The sequence below is a fragment of the Colias croceus genome, chromosome 15, assembly GCF_905220415.1.
Source record: "Colias croceus chromosome 15, ilColCroc2.1".
Lineage (NCBI taxonomy): Eukaryota > Metazoa > Arthropoda > Insecta > Lepidoptera > Pieridae > Colias > Colias croceus.
In genome coordinates, this window is record NC_059551.1 from 908,803 (window position 1) to 918,813 (window position 10,011).

Below are 10,011 nucleotides of genomic sequence, written 5' to 3' on the forward strand. Positions count from 1 at the left end.
AATTATCAGCTTTGTGTTAATATTATAATTCAGATCAAATAAAGGTTACTGATTGATATTAAGTAAACCTAGAAATTCATAGGAAGAAGGGATTATGCACCTACTATGGAGAATAAGTAAGAAATCTCAATAAAGACTCCGGAATAATAGTTATTCGATCTTTCTGACAATCCAAATGTAAAATGTATTTTCCTAGGTATTATATAGGTTGTGTGAGTAGGCATGATAATAATTACTACTTGCGACTCGATAGATGTTCAACATAGTGCAGATTTTTAACTTTTGCAAATCAAAAGAAGCAGACTATCATATAAAATTAATGGAAGTCTAACTAAACTGTCGTTTAACCAACTTATAGGGACCGGGTTAGCTAGCTTACTACCTTCATTATTCAAGTTATCAAATATGAAAGTCTAGTTTCCATGTTGAAATTATCATCTTTAATATTCATGCCAGAGCCAGTTAGCCCGACGAGCTTTTGACTTATTTCAGTCAAGATATTATAACAATCGGTATTTGTAGTAAAGGATAGCTTTACCGGGAATTTTTATCTGTTCTTTTGAATATCTGAAATTACTGTTTTTAATGCAATTAATGTTTTTATTCTAGTATTATTTATTCGCCATAACTTATTAATTAAAATTATTTTATTCCGGCTTATAATAGATATAGAACCTTATAAGGTTCAGCGTGACTCGACGCCTTTCCGGCTTCCTTCCACCGGCATGTTGGCCGAACGCTATTTCCGTTACACCGAAAATAATTAAGTAGGTCATATCTACTACTTGCTGTTCTACATCCAATATACAAACAATAATGGAATAAAAACAGCATTATGTAATAAATATCTTAAAAATAAAAGCATTACAACTGCAATAGTGACGCGGTGTACCAACGCCATCTATCCCGCGCGGCGGGAACTATATATATTACATAAAACTCACCGCGCAAATTTCAAAATCGAACAGAACACGACGAGAGCACAGACAAAGCACTGTTTATGTCACAGTTAGCACAAAGGTATATTATTAGCTGCTAGTGTTCGTTCGCACGTGTGACGGGCCCGGGCGGCGCGGGCGGACTGCCGCGGCGCTGCGCCCCAACCTGCGCGGACCTAACCCGAATACCCGGGCAAAGAGTAAAAAACTTAGATGTGCTGTGACGTAGATATTAGATAACTTAGAGGGATGCGTAGGCAAAGAATGTGCACGTTAGACACAGCATCGATCGAAGGTGGAATATATAATTTTACGTATATACCTATACATTTTCTCTTTTATGATTTTTTTATACTATATAGTGGAACCAACATTATCTGTTAAACATGCGATAGATAATGGTGTGGCTTCGTAATAGCCGCATTATTATATTGTATAAAATAATAAAAGCCAGCACTTTATACGGAAATTATATTCTTTTGTTCCAAATAAAAATCGTAGCAGTTGCTACGCGGATTTTTGTTTCACTCATAATGTACGTTGATTAAAAAATACGTTCTCAGCTATTTAAATGTTTTACTGTATACACAATATGTTGTGAATGTACCTATAATAGTGGTATTTAGGTTATGGATGAAATACTAAGTTTATGCATGAAAAAACAGGACACTCGAAAAGATGATGCTAGCCAAAGAATGATCGAACAATTTCTGACGCGGCAAATGTTACCTCCGAGTATAATTCGTAAACCTCAAGCTATGAAAATGAAATTTCATCTACACTAATATTATAAAGAGGAAAAATTTGTTTGTTTGTTTGATTGTAATGAATAGGCTCATAAACTACTGGACCGATTTTAAAAATTCTGTCACCATTCGAAAGCTACATTATCCACGAGTAACATAGACTAGGTTTTATCCCGGAAATCCCGCGGGAACGGGAACTATGCGGGTTTTTCTTTGAAAACGCGGGCGAAGCCGCAGGCGGAAAGCTAGTTTCTTATAATTTTTCAATCGAATAATCGACATCATTTTACTAGATAGAGAAAATCTATTTTATCCTCGAAAAGACATCTGACTAAATTCGCTTGTATATATTTATAAACATTTTTTTTAAGTTTGTATCAGGCGTAGAACGTTTACGCTTGTTTCGAATTTGAAAAGCTCGACTGTGTGTGTTACTCTAAACTTCGACTAACCCATATATTTTATGCAAATTTTATGCCATTATTGATCTACATTCTGACAAGTCATTTCAAAGGCTACATTCGTCAGTCAAAATCAGCGTTATTACTTTTTCTACAACACTTGCTGATATGCGAACCATTTTGGCTCTTTATTTTGCTTTATGCACTAACTAGCTGCCTCGGCAGATGTTTTTCTGCCCTACTCTGCTGCCCTGCTCTTTTTTTACGTTAAATTAAAATTAGCCGAATAGTTTATCGAGTTTTGCGCTTATAAACACATTTGTGCGATTCATTTTTATTACATGGAAAATATTTTGATTTTTTAAGCCAAATATAACTATAGGTACCTATGCATATGCTAGATTTACGATTGCACTTTAGTCGACAGTAACAACTACATAGTTAAGCATATACAATCAATATCATAGTAAACATTTGATCAACGTTGACGTGCTCAGAGCGGAAGCCCCACAAGAGGCGAGCTATTTACGTCCCTCCTTGCAACCTCTCGACACACTTCCACGAAGATAAATTAAATAAAAACCCTCTTTAATAAATAAAACTAGCGCTGACCTGGCCTTAATTAATTGTGATATTTCGTTTTACGTTGTTGGTTACATATTGATATTCTGTGTAAGTCCTTGCTACGGTTATCTATTAACTAAAAAACACTTGCTATATACATGTATAAATTTTCTGCGAAAGCAAACTATGCAACTTACTAAGCTTACTCGCGAAATTCTGACCATTCAGTTCAAAGGTTATCTGTTCCACTAACTAGTTCTAATAAATATAAATATTAAATAAATAAATCGAAAAACAAAAATGATTACTAAATAATACCTAACGGGTTAAAAGTTTAAATCTACTTATTTTTAGTTAGTGTCGTAGCTAGCTACAAAGCTAATCTTGAATTTGTAAATGTATCTTGAATACGCCACCAGATAACACCGCGAACAGATAATAATATCGCGGGTAATTTTATTATGATTTCATCGTTTACAAACGCTCGCCATTTTGAAAGATGCTCAGAATTAGGCAATTAGCATTTTCCAAAGATACACATGGAACCGCTTGCCGGCCGACATTTTCCTATTGCTGTGTAATCCTACTTCTACTATGTGATAAAAGTTAAAAATGAATCACCAAATATGTTGCTAAGCGCAAATCTCGAGAAAAGCTCAACCAATTTTGGTAATTGCTTTTTTGTTAGGGCATAAGGATCTTTTGTAAAGAAAACACGAGGAAAAATAAACTGAACCAAATATTCCTAATTCCGATTTCTCGACATATTATGTATTACGTATTATGTTGCCTCGTATTATACGTATTGGTTTAGGGATGGTTTAGGGTCTACATATAGGAGAGACATATCTACATATACCTACCATCTGCATAGCAATTATTACTCTCAGAAAAATAATCTCAAAAAAAATATTTATGCTACAGAAAAAGTCTGGTTATTATTTTCTTCGTTTCTTGTATTTATAGATAACAGACATAATATCAGGTATTTTTGGGTCAATCAATTTTTAAAGGTCCCGATCATAATTTTCTCGTATTTTTTTTTTTACTTAATTTTCAGCATTTTACTATTTCATTTAGAAGATAATTCTTCGTAGATTAAGATTATATAAGCAGCAGTGATGTTGATTAAATACATTTGTGGATTTAACTTCACGAATCGATCTATTCACGGGAAATAATGTCCTTTGGACAACTTACACAATAGTACTTTTTTAAATGTTAAATTCCCTTAAGAATTAAAACAAATTCTTCTAATATTAAATAATAAATAATATTTTGATATTTGTTCTATTTACACCCAAAATACGAAATATTTTTATTAAAATTGAAACGAATGATGTCTTTTGAACAACCAAATAATGTTTCATATATAAAAAAGTTTCAGTAAAGCGGAAATAGTGATATTTTTTACAAAAAAACTATTAAGGCGAGGTTGTTACGTATCGTATTATTGATTTTACTTAATTAAAATGAACTGATTCTCGATAAAACTGAATGAAAGAAGTTTAATGTGATTTTCATATGGGGACATCTTAGTTGTAGTAGTAGCGTCTTGATTTTTGAAATGTTAAAATTACAATTAAACTAGACATAAAAACGCGTAATAAAAATGTGTTCCCGAAACAGCCGAGTAATAAACAAAACATGAACTATTTAACTGTTAAAGTATAAGTTTTATATAATAATTGTCCTAGGGACAACCAAATTGTCCATGGTACAACCACTTTGGTTGACCAAGTGACTGGTTGTCCGCGGGACATTTTTAAAATTTTGAGCCGCCAAGCAAATACTATTGTTATTTTATATATTAATCTCAGCTCACACTAAAATATAGATGAAAGCGCATCCCGTGTAGTATAATTGATAACAATGCATCAAGTTCTTACGTTTTAATCACAGTTGTCTGACGGACTGACAAAAAAGCCACCCCACACTCACCAACGTCGCTCGGATGACTGTTGCCGTGATTTTATACAAATCAAAATGGCGTTTGAGCCCGACAGTTAATTATAGTGTTAAGCTTGTTGTTTAGGAATCTACCGTGCCATCTATGTTTTGGTTTCATAACTAAATTATGGTTGTCTGTGAGACCTGTGCCATGTAGATGATTTATAGGGACAAAAGTAAAATGCCTGAAAATCGTATTATATCCAATAAAAAAAAAATTGTTTGTTTGTTTTTATGTCAATAATTATGTACTGAAACAAGGAGTGTATTTGGTATTTATGGTCGTGATAGTATGTGTTTGTGATGCGAAGTTTGTTAATGCATAGTGGCTTGGGGACAAATGTGTTAGTACTGGAAAATTGCATTTAGTCTCTGGACAACCATGAAACTACGCACAAATTAATAAAACAAGTAAAATATTGTTCGCAATAATGTTAGAAAATATTAAAAGGAATATAATTAAAACCAATTTAACTCTTTATGATTTCATGTTTATTAATTATCGTTCAGGGACATGATGCGTGTACCGTCGGACCAATAAAAGTTGATCGACCCTTTTAATATAATATAGGTATGAGTAAGCTGTATTTTATTAGTATTCTATCATAGTTCATTTTACGCGATTATTAATACATTTAGAAAGAAGAAAGATTTTAACGGATTTTAAACGCGTATTCATTATACTATTATCCCCAAGATTCGCACACTTTGCAGTAAGCATGGTCACAGGGAGACAGTCCCCAGTCTCCCCAGGCCCCAGTCTAAAACAAAACACTAAATACTTGTGAATTACAAAAACAGTCAAATTGTTTCAAGTTTTTTTTATTAGGTACATATACAAAGAAGCATAAAAATAGCGTTGATACTTCTTGTAGATAGCTAAAGAAACTCAAACATAAACTAAGAAATAAAAAAGATTTAAAATGTTCCATACATTTATTAAGCAAGAATAAGCCAAACACTTCAACTTAAAATGCAAATAAAAACAAGATACAAAAAGCTATAATACGACAAACACAATTGTAAAAGTAATATTTTATTGAGACATATTTATTATTATAAAATGGATTCAAAAATAAATCAAATGTAATGTCACCAAAAGGAAATGATATAAAACAGGTTGGACATTATAATAATAATCTATGTTTTGGAGATGCCTCTGTCATCTGTGCTTGATAAAGCCATACTTCATACTTTTTTTTAATTATTATTATTAGTAATAAAAAACCCCTAAACCGCAAACTTAACTTCTGTTTTGTATAAAATATATGATTTCTCAGTTAAATGATCATAGTTTTTGTGGTATTATCTCCCTTCATAGTCATACGCATTTTATAAGAACGATGTATGTTACTTGCAAACGACATAAATTTGCACATGACAATATAAAAGAGAATAGACAGCAGAAACATTATTATGTAGCTCTGTTTCTTATTTTCATCAGTTAAATATTTGATGTAATGTATCAATTCTTGATTTATCTCTATGCTTGTATTAACGGATTTTGAATATGATTCAACACAAATGTTGTTTAGCGAGTTAGTTGTATTGAGGAGGTCTTCCATCAACATTAGATCTAGAGGTGGAGACATACTGCAGTATTCGTTCTTGTTGCCTGTTAAACAAATTCTTATTTAATACTGTTCATTTGCAAATGCTGTTAAATCTCTTCAATTGTTTTGGGATTTATAATAAAAACAGATTTGTTCATAAAACTGACTGTTGATAAATACTAGAATATACATATACATAACTAGTAATTGCATGAATGAAACGGATTATTAAGAAAAATGTAACAAAAAATGTTTTTAAACAAAAAATAATTTTGTTTATAAGTACACATAATTTATAAACTTAAGAAGCGATAGAGATACATATATATATATATATATATATATCTGAAGCCATACATACATCTTAACTTATTAACCTAATAAGGTTTGAAAAAATGTGTAGGCCTATCTATATCTATATAATATGTATATAAAAATGAAACCCGTTTCGCATTGTCACTGCATCACTATGTGAACGGGTGGACCGATATTGATAATTCTTTTTTTATTATATTCCTTGAAGTATGAGGATGGTTCTTATGTAGAGAAATCGTAAATATGTACCACGTACACAAATCTAGTACAATATTTTTTTTTTTTTTTGGTATGTATAAATGCAATCTGCTCAAGAACATTCAGCACTTGGTTATGAATGGATTGAGACTTGTAGGGCAGGCGATCCAGTGATGCCAGCCGTATTTTTTTTTTGTATTTATTTTTTTAGTAGTCTAGTCTTAGTCTAGTACAATACAAAAATCAATTTCTGTGTAGTAAATTGATTTAACAATTTATCTGTGCATATAATAACATTACTACTGCTGAAAACTTGAAACATTTTGAGGAAACTGACATAATGAAGAATCAAAAGTTTCACGACATTTGACATCCGCCAACCCACAATGGCCAGCATGGTAAAAATAGCCTGATCCCAGAGGAGGCCCATGTCCCAGCAGTGAGAACATATATTGGCCGATAATTATTAAGGTATATACATGTTATCCATCATTATGACAGATTAACAAGAGTTTCTTATTTTCAGTAACTATTTGGAGCATTTTCTGAATGAAGTCTAGTCAAATAAATAAATGTTTGAGTTAGTAACACATTAAATCTAGGATGTTTTATCATGTGGTGACTTAATTATGCAGAAAGATAAAAACAAAATTACACAATTTATAAGGATATAAATAGTGGAAAGCTGATTGAGAAAATACTTATGACATTGAGTATAGAAGACAGTAACACCAATTAACCTTTAATTAGGTTTTAAACTATTTATTACATAGAAATGTTAAAATTTGGACACCAATTTCCAAAGAAATGTTAATTAGGTACCTAATAGGTAATTAACAAAGACAGTTAAGTTCATATTTTAATTATTCCTAATTCCTATATGGATTTTATTTCACAAAATTATGAATGTAAATTTCAAAATGTCAAGTAGAGAAGTATGTAGCAAACATTTCCCATATTAAAAGCATGCTGTTTAAAGACAATTAACTACAAATATTCATACGTTTTATTAAACCGACTGTTCATATTTTTCAATGCGTCAGTCACCTATTTTTTTACTAGTACATTCAAGAGAAACTCCTATTCGGCAATCGGCATATTGCTTTTACTAAAAATATACAATATAAAAGAAAATAAACAATACATACCAAAGAAGATGAAACAGAGATGAATCGCACACTCGTTCAATTAAAACAAGTTATTAAATAGCACAGGAAATAAAAGTATTTTGTTTGTTATAATATGACTTTTTCCGATATTTTCAGACCACCACAGTAAAATTAAATGACATTAAATTGTCAAACGCAGAATGCAGATAGCACAGAGAAAGTAACACAGATAAGTATATAGAAAGTCAGGTAAGTAATTCACAGATAGGTTATAAGGTGGTTATAAGAGAATATACTATTTAATAACCAAATAAGTGCTAAATGTGGCTAAAGTAAAGCTTGTGAGAAAAAAAAGACTGTAATTTTTCATTTAAGATTAAAAAAACGTGTCGTGATTTTTTTTTGAGTGAGGAGTAATCATGTTTTGTATTTTTATGAATAACTAGGTTTCCACCCGCGGCTTCGCTCGCGCAGTCAAAGAACAACCCGCATAGTTCCCGTTCCTGTGGGATTTCCGGGATAAAACCGATCCTATGTCCCGGGGTAAAAAGTAGCCTAGGTCCTTTCTCAGGTATCAATATATATCTATACCAAATTTCATGCAAATTGGTTCAGTAGTTAAGGCGCGATTGAGTAACAGACAGACAGACAGAGTTGACTTACTTGACTTAAGGTCCTATGGCCCCTATGTGGGGCAGAGGGCGTCCACAGTGCGCCGCCATCGCGTTCGGTCTTGGGCTACGCTCTTCAGCTCCGACCACGTCAAACCGATCGCCCTAGCCTCCGCTGCCACGGAACGACGCCAGGATTGTCTAGGACGGCCACGCTTTCTTTTCCCTTGCGGAGTCTACTCCAGGGCTTGCCTGGGTATATGTAAGGTGTCCCTTCTAAGAGTGTGACCAATCCATGTCCATTTACGGCGTAAGATTTGGAGGAAAATCGGTGTCTCGTGGCAGCGTTCCAAATTTTCTGCGAGATATCTTTGGTGACTCTCCACGTTTCACTCCCATATAAGAGGACACTCTTAACGTTGGAGCGAAATATTTTAAATTTCACTCCACGTGTTAGCACTTCCGACTGCCATATGGGACGTAGCTGCGCGAAGGTTGCCCTAGCTTTGGCGATTCTCGAAGTGATGTCCTCTTCGGTACCTCCAGTATTGGACACAATACTACCAAGATACGTGAAGGGGTACAAATCAGCAACCGCTGACGCTGGGACCAGAGCAAATAAAGCGTGTCCAGCAAACGCTTTATTTGCTCTGGTCCCAGCGTCAGCGGTTGCTGATTTGTACCCTCAGTGCGCATTTCCTGGGTCTTCAGGATATTAATTTTGAGTCCACACAAGGCAGCTTCACGTTGGAGGTCGTTTAATTTAGACTGCATGTCAACGCGCTTATGGCTAAGCAGACACAGGTCGTCAAGGTCATCCAATTGGTCGGTCAACCCCCACTCTATCCCGCGTCGCTTTCCATCGTTGACTTTGTGCATAATGCCGTCCAGTACCACCAGAAACAGGAGAGGGGATAACAAGCAGCCCTGTCTTACACCCGAGCGTACATCAATGTTGTCCGATATCAGCCCGTCATGCGTCACTTTGTATGCGTATCTCTTATATATTGCCCTCAGAAGGTTTATTATCTTGGCTGGAACACCCATCTCTTCTAGTCGGCGCCAGATACTAGACCATTTGACTGTGTCGAAAGCTTATTCGAAGTTTCTTTTGTTTCTTTTAAGTGAGGCGGCAAAAAAAAGTTTGCTGGACTGGAAACCGGTTTCTGAGCGAATCATTACAGCGCGCTTTAACTCTAGAGTGCGTAAGATCACGGTAGTACAGTGTTATGCTCCCACAAATGTCGCCGCAGAAGAAGATAAGGACGATTTTTACAGCACCCTTCAACAGACAGACAGAGTTACTTGCATTTATAATATTAGTATGGATTAAAATAGTAAATGTCACACTTGTTCATTTTCCTTATTTTTCAGTATAAGAAAATATTTTTTTTATAATCCTGATTAAAAATTAAATAATTTACATTCTTCTTTGCGTTAAATTTACTTCTACAGTTTGTTACCTACTTTTAGAAGTGTTTAGAATAGGTAATAATTATTATTATAATGCAAACAGCTTAGGCAAACAGTTTAAACATACATTTTATTATATTTTATAAGTTTTATTTACAGAAAAGAACTAGGAAGGTTTGTTGAAATTTATAAATGTTTCATCAATGTCTATAG

General features: G+C 33.6%; 1 protein-coding gene across 2 annotated transcripts in view; it reads right to left on the reverse strand.

Annotated features, from left to right (window-relative positions):
• The window catches only part of LOC123698275 (stress-activated protein kinase JNK), a 94,516-nt gene extending 86,542 nt beyond the window's left edge, over positions 1 to 7,974 (reverse strand). Inside the window, exon 1 of one of the 2 annotated variants that reach the window (XM_045644865.1) lies at positions 7,814 to 7,974. The gene's annotated coding sequence lies outside the window, so the exon portion shown is untranslated. Of the gene's footprint in view, positions 1 to 944; positions 1,076 to 7,813 lie in introns of those variants that run through there. The other variant, XM_045644866.1, reaches the window with a different exon arrangement.
• Between the last annotated feature and the right edge of the window lie 2,037 nt (positions 7,975 to 10,011).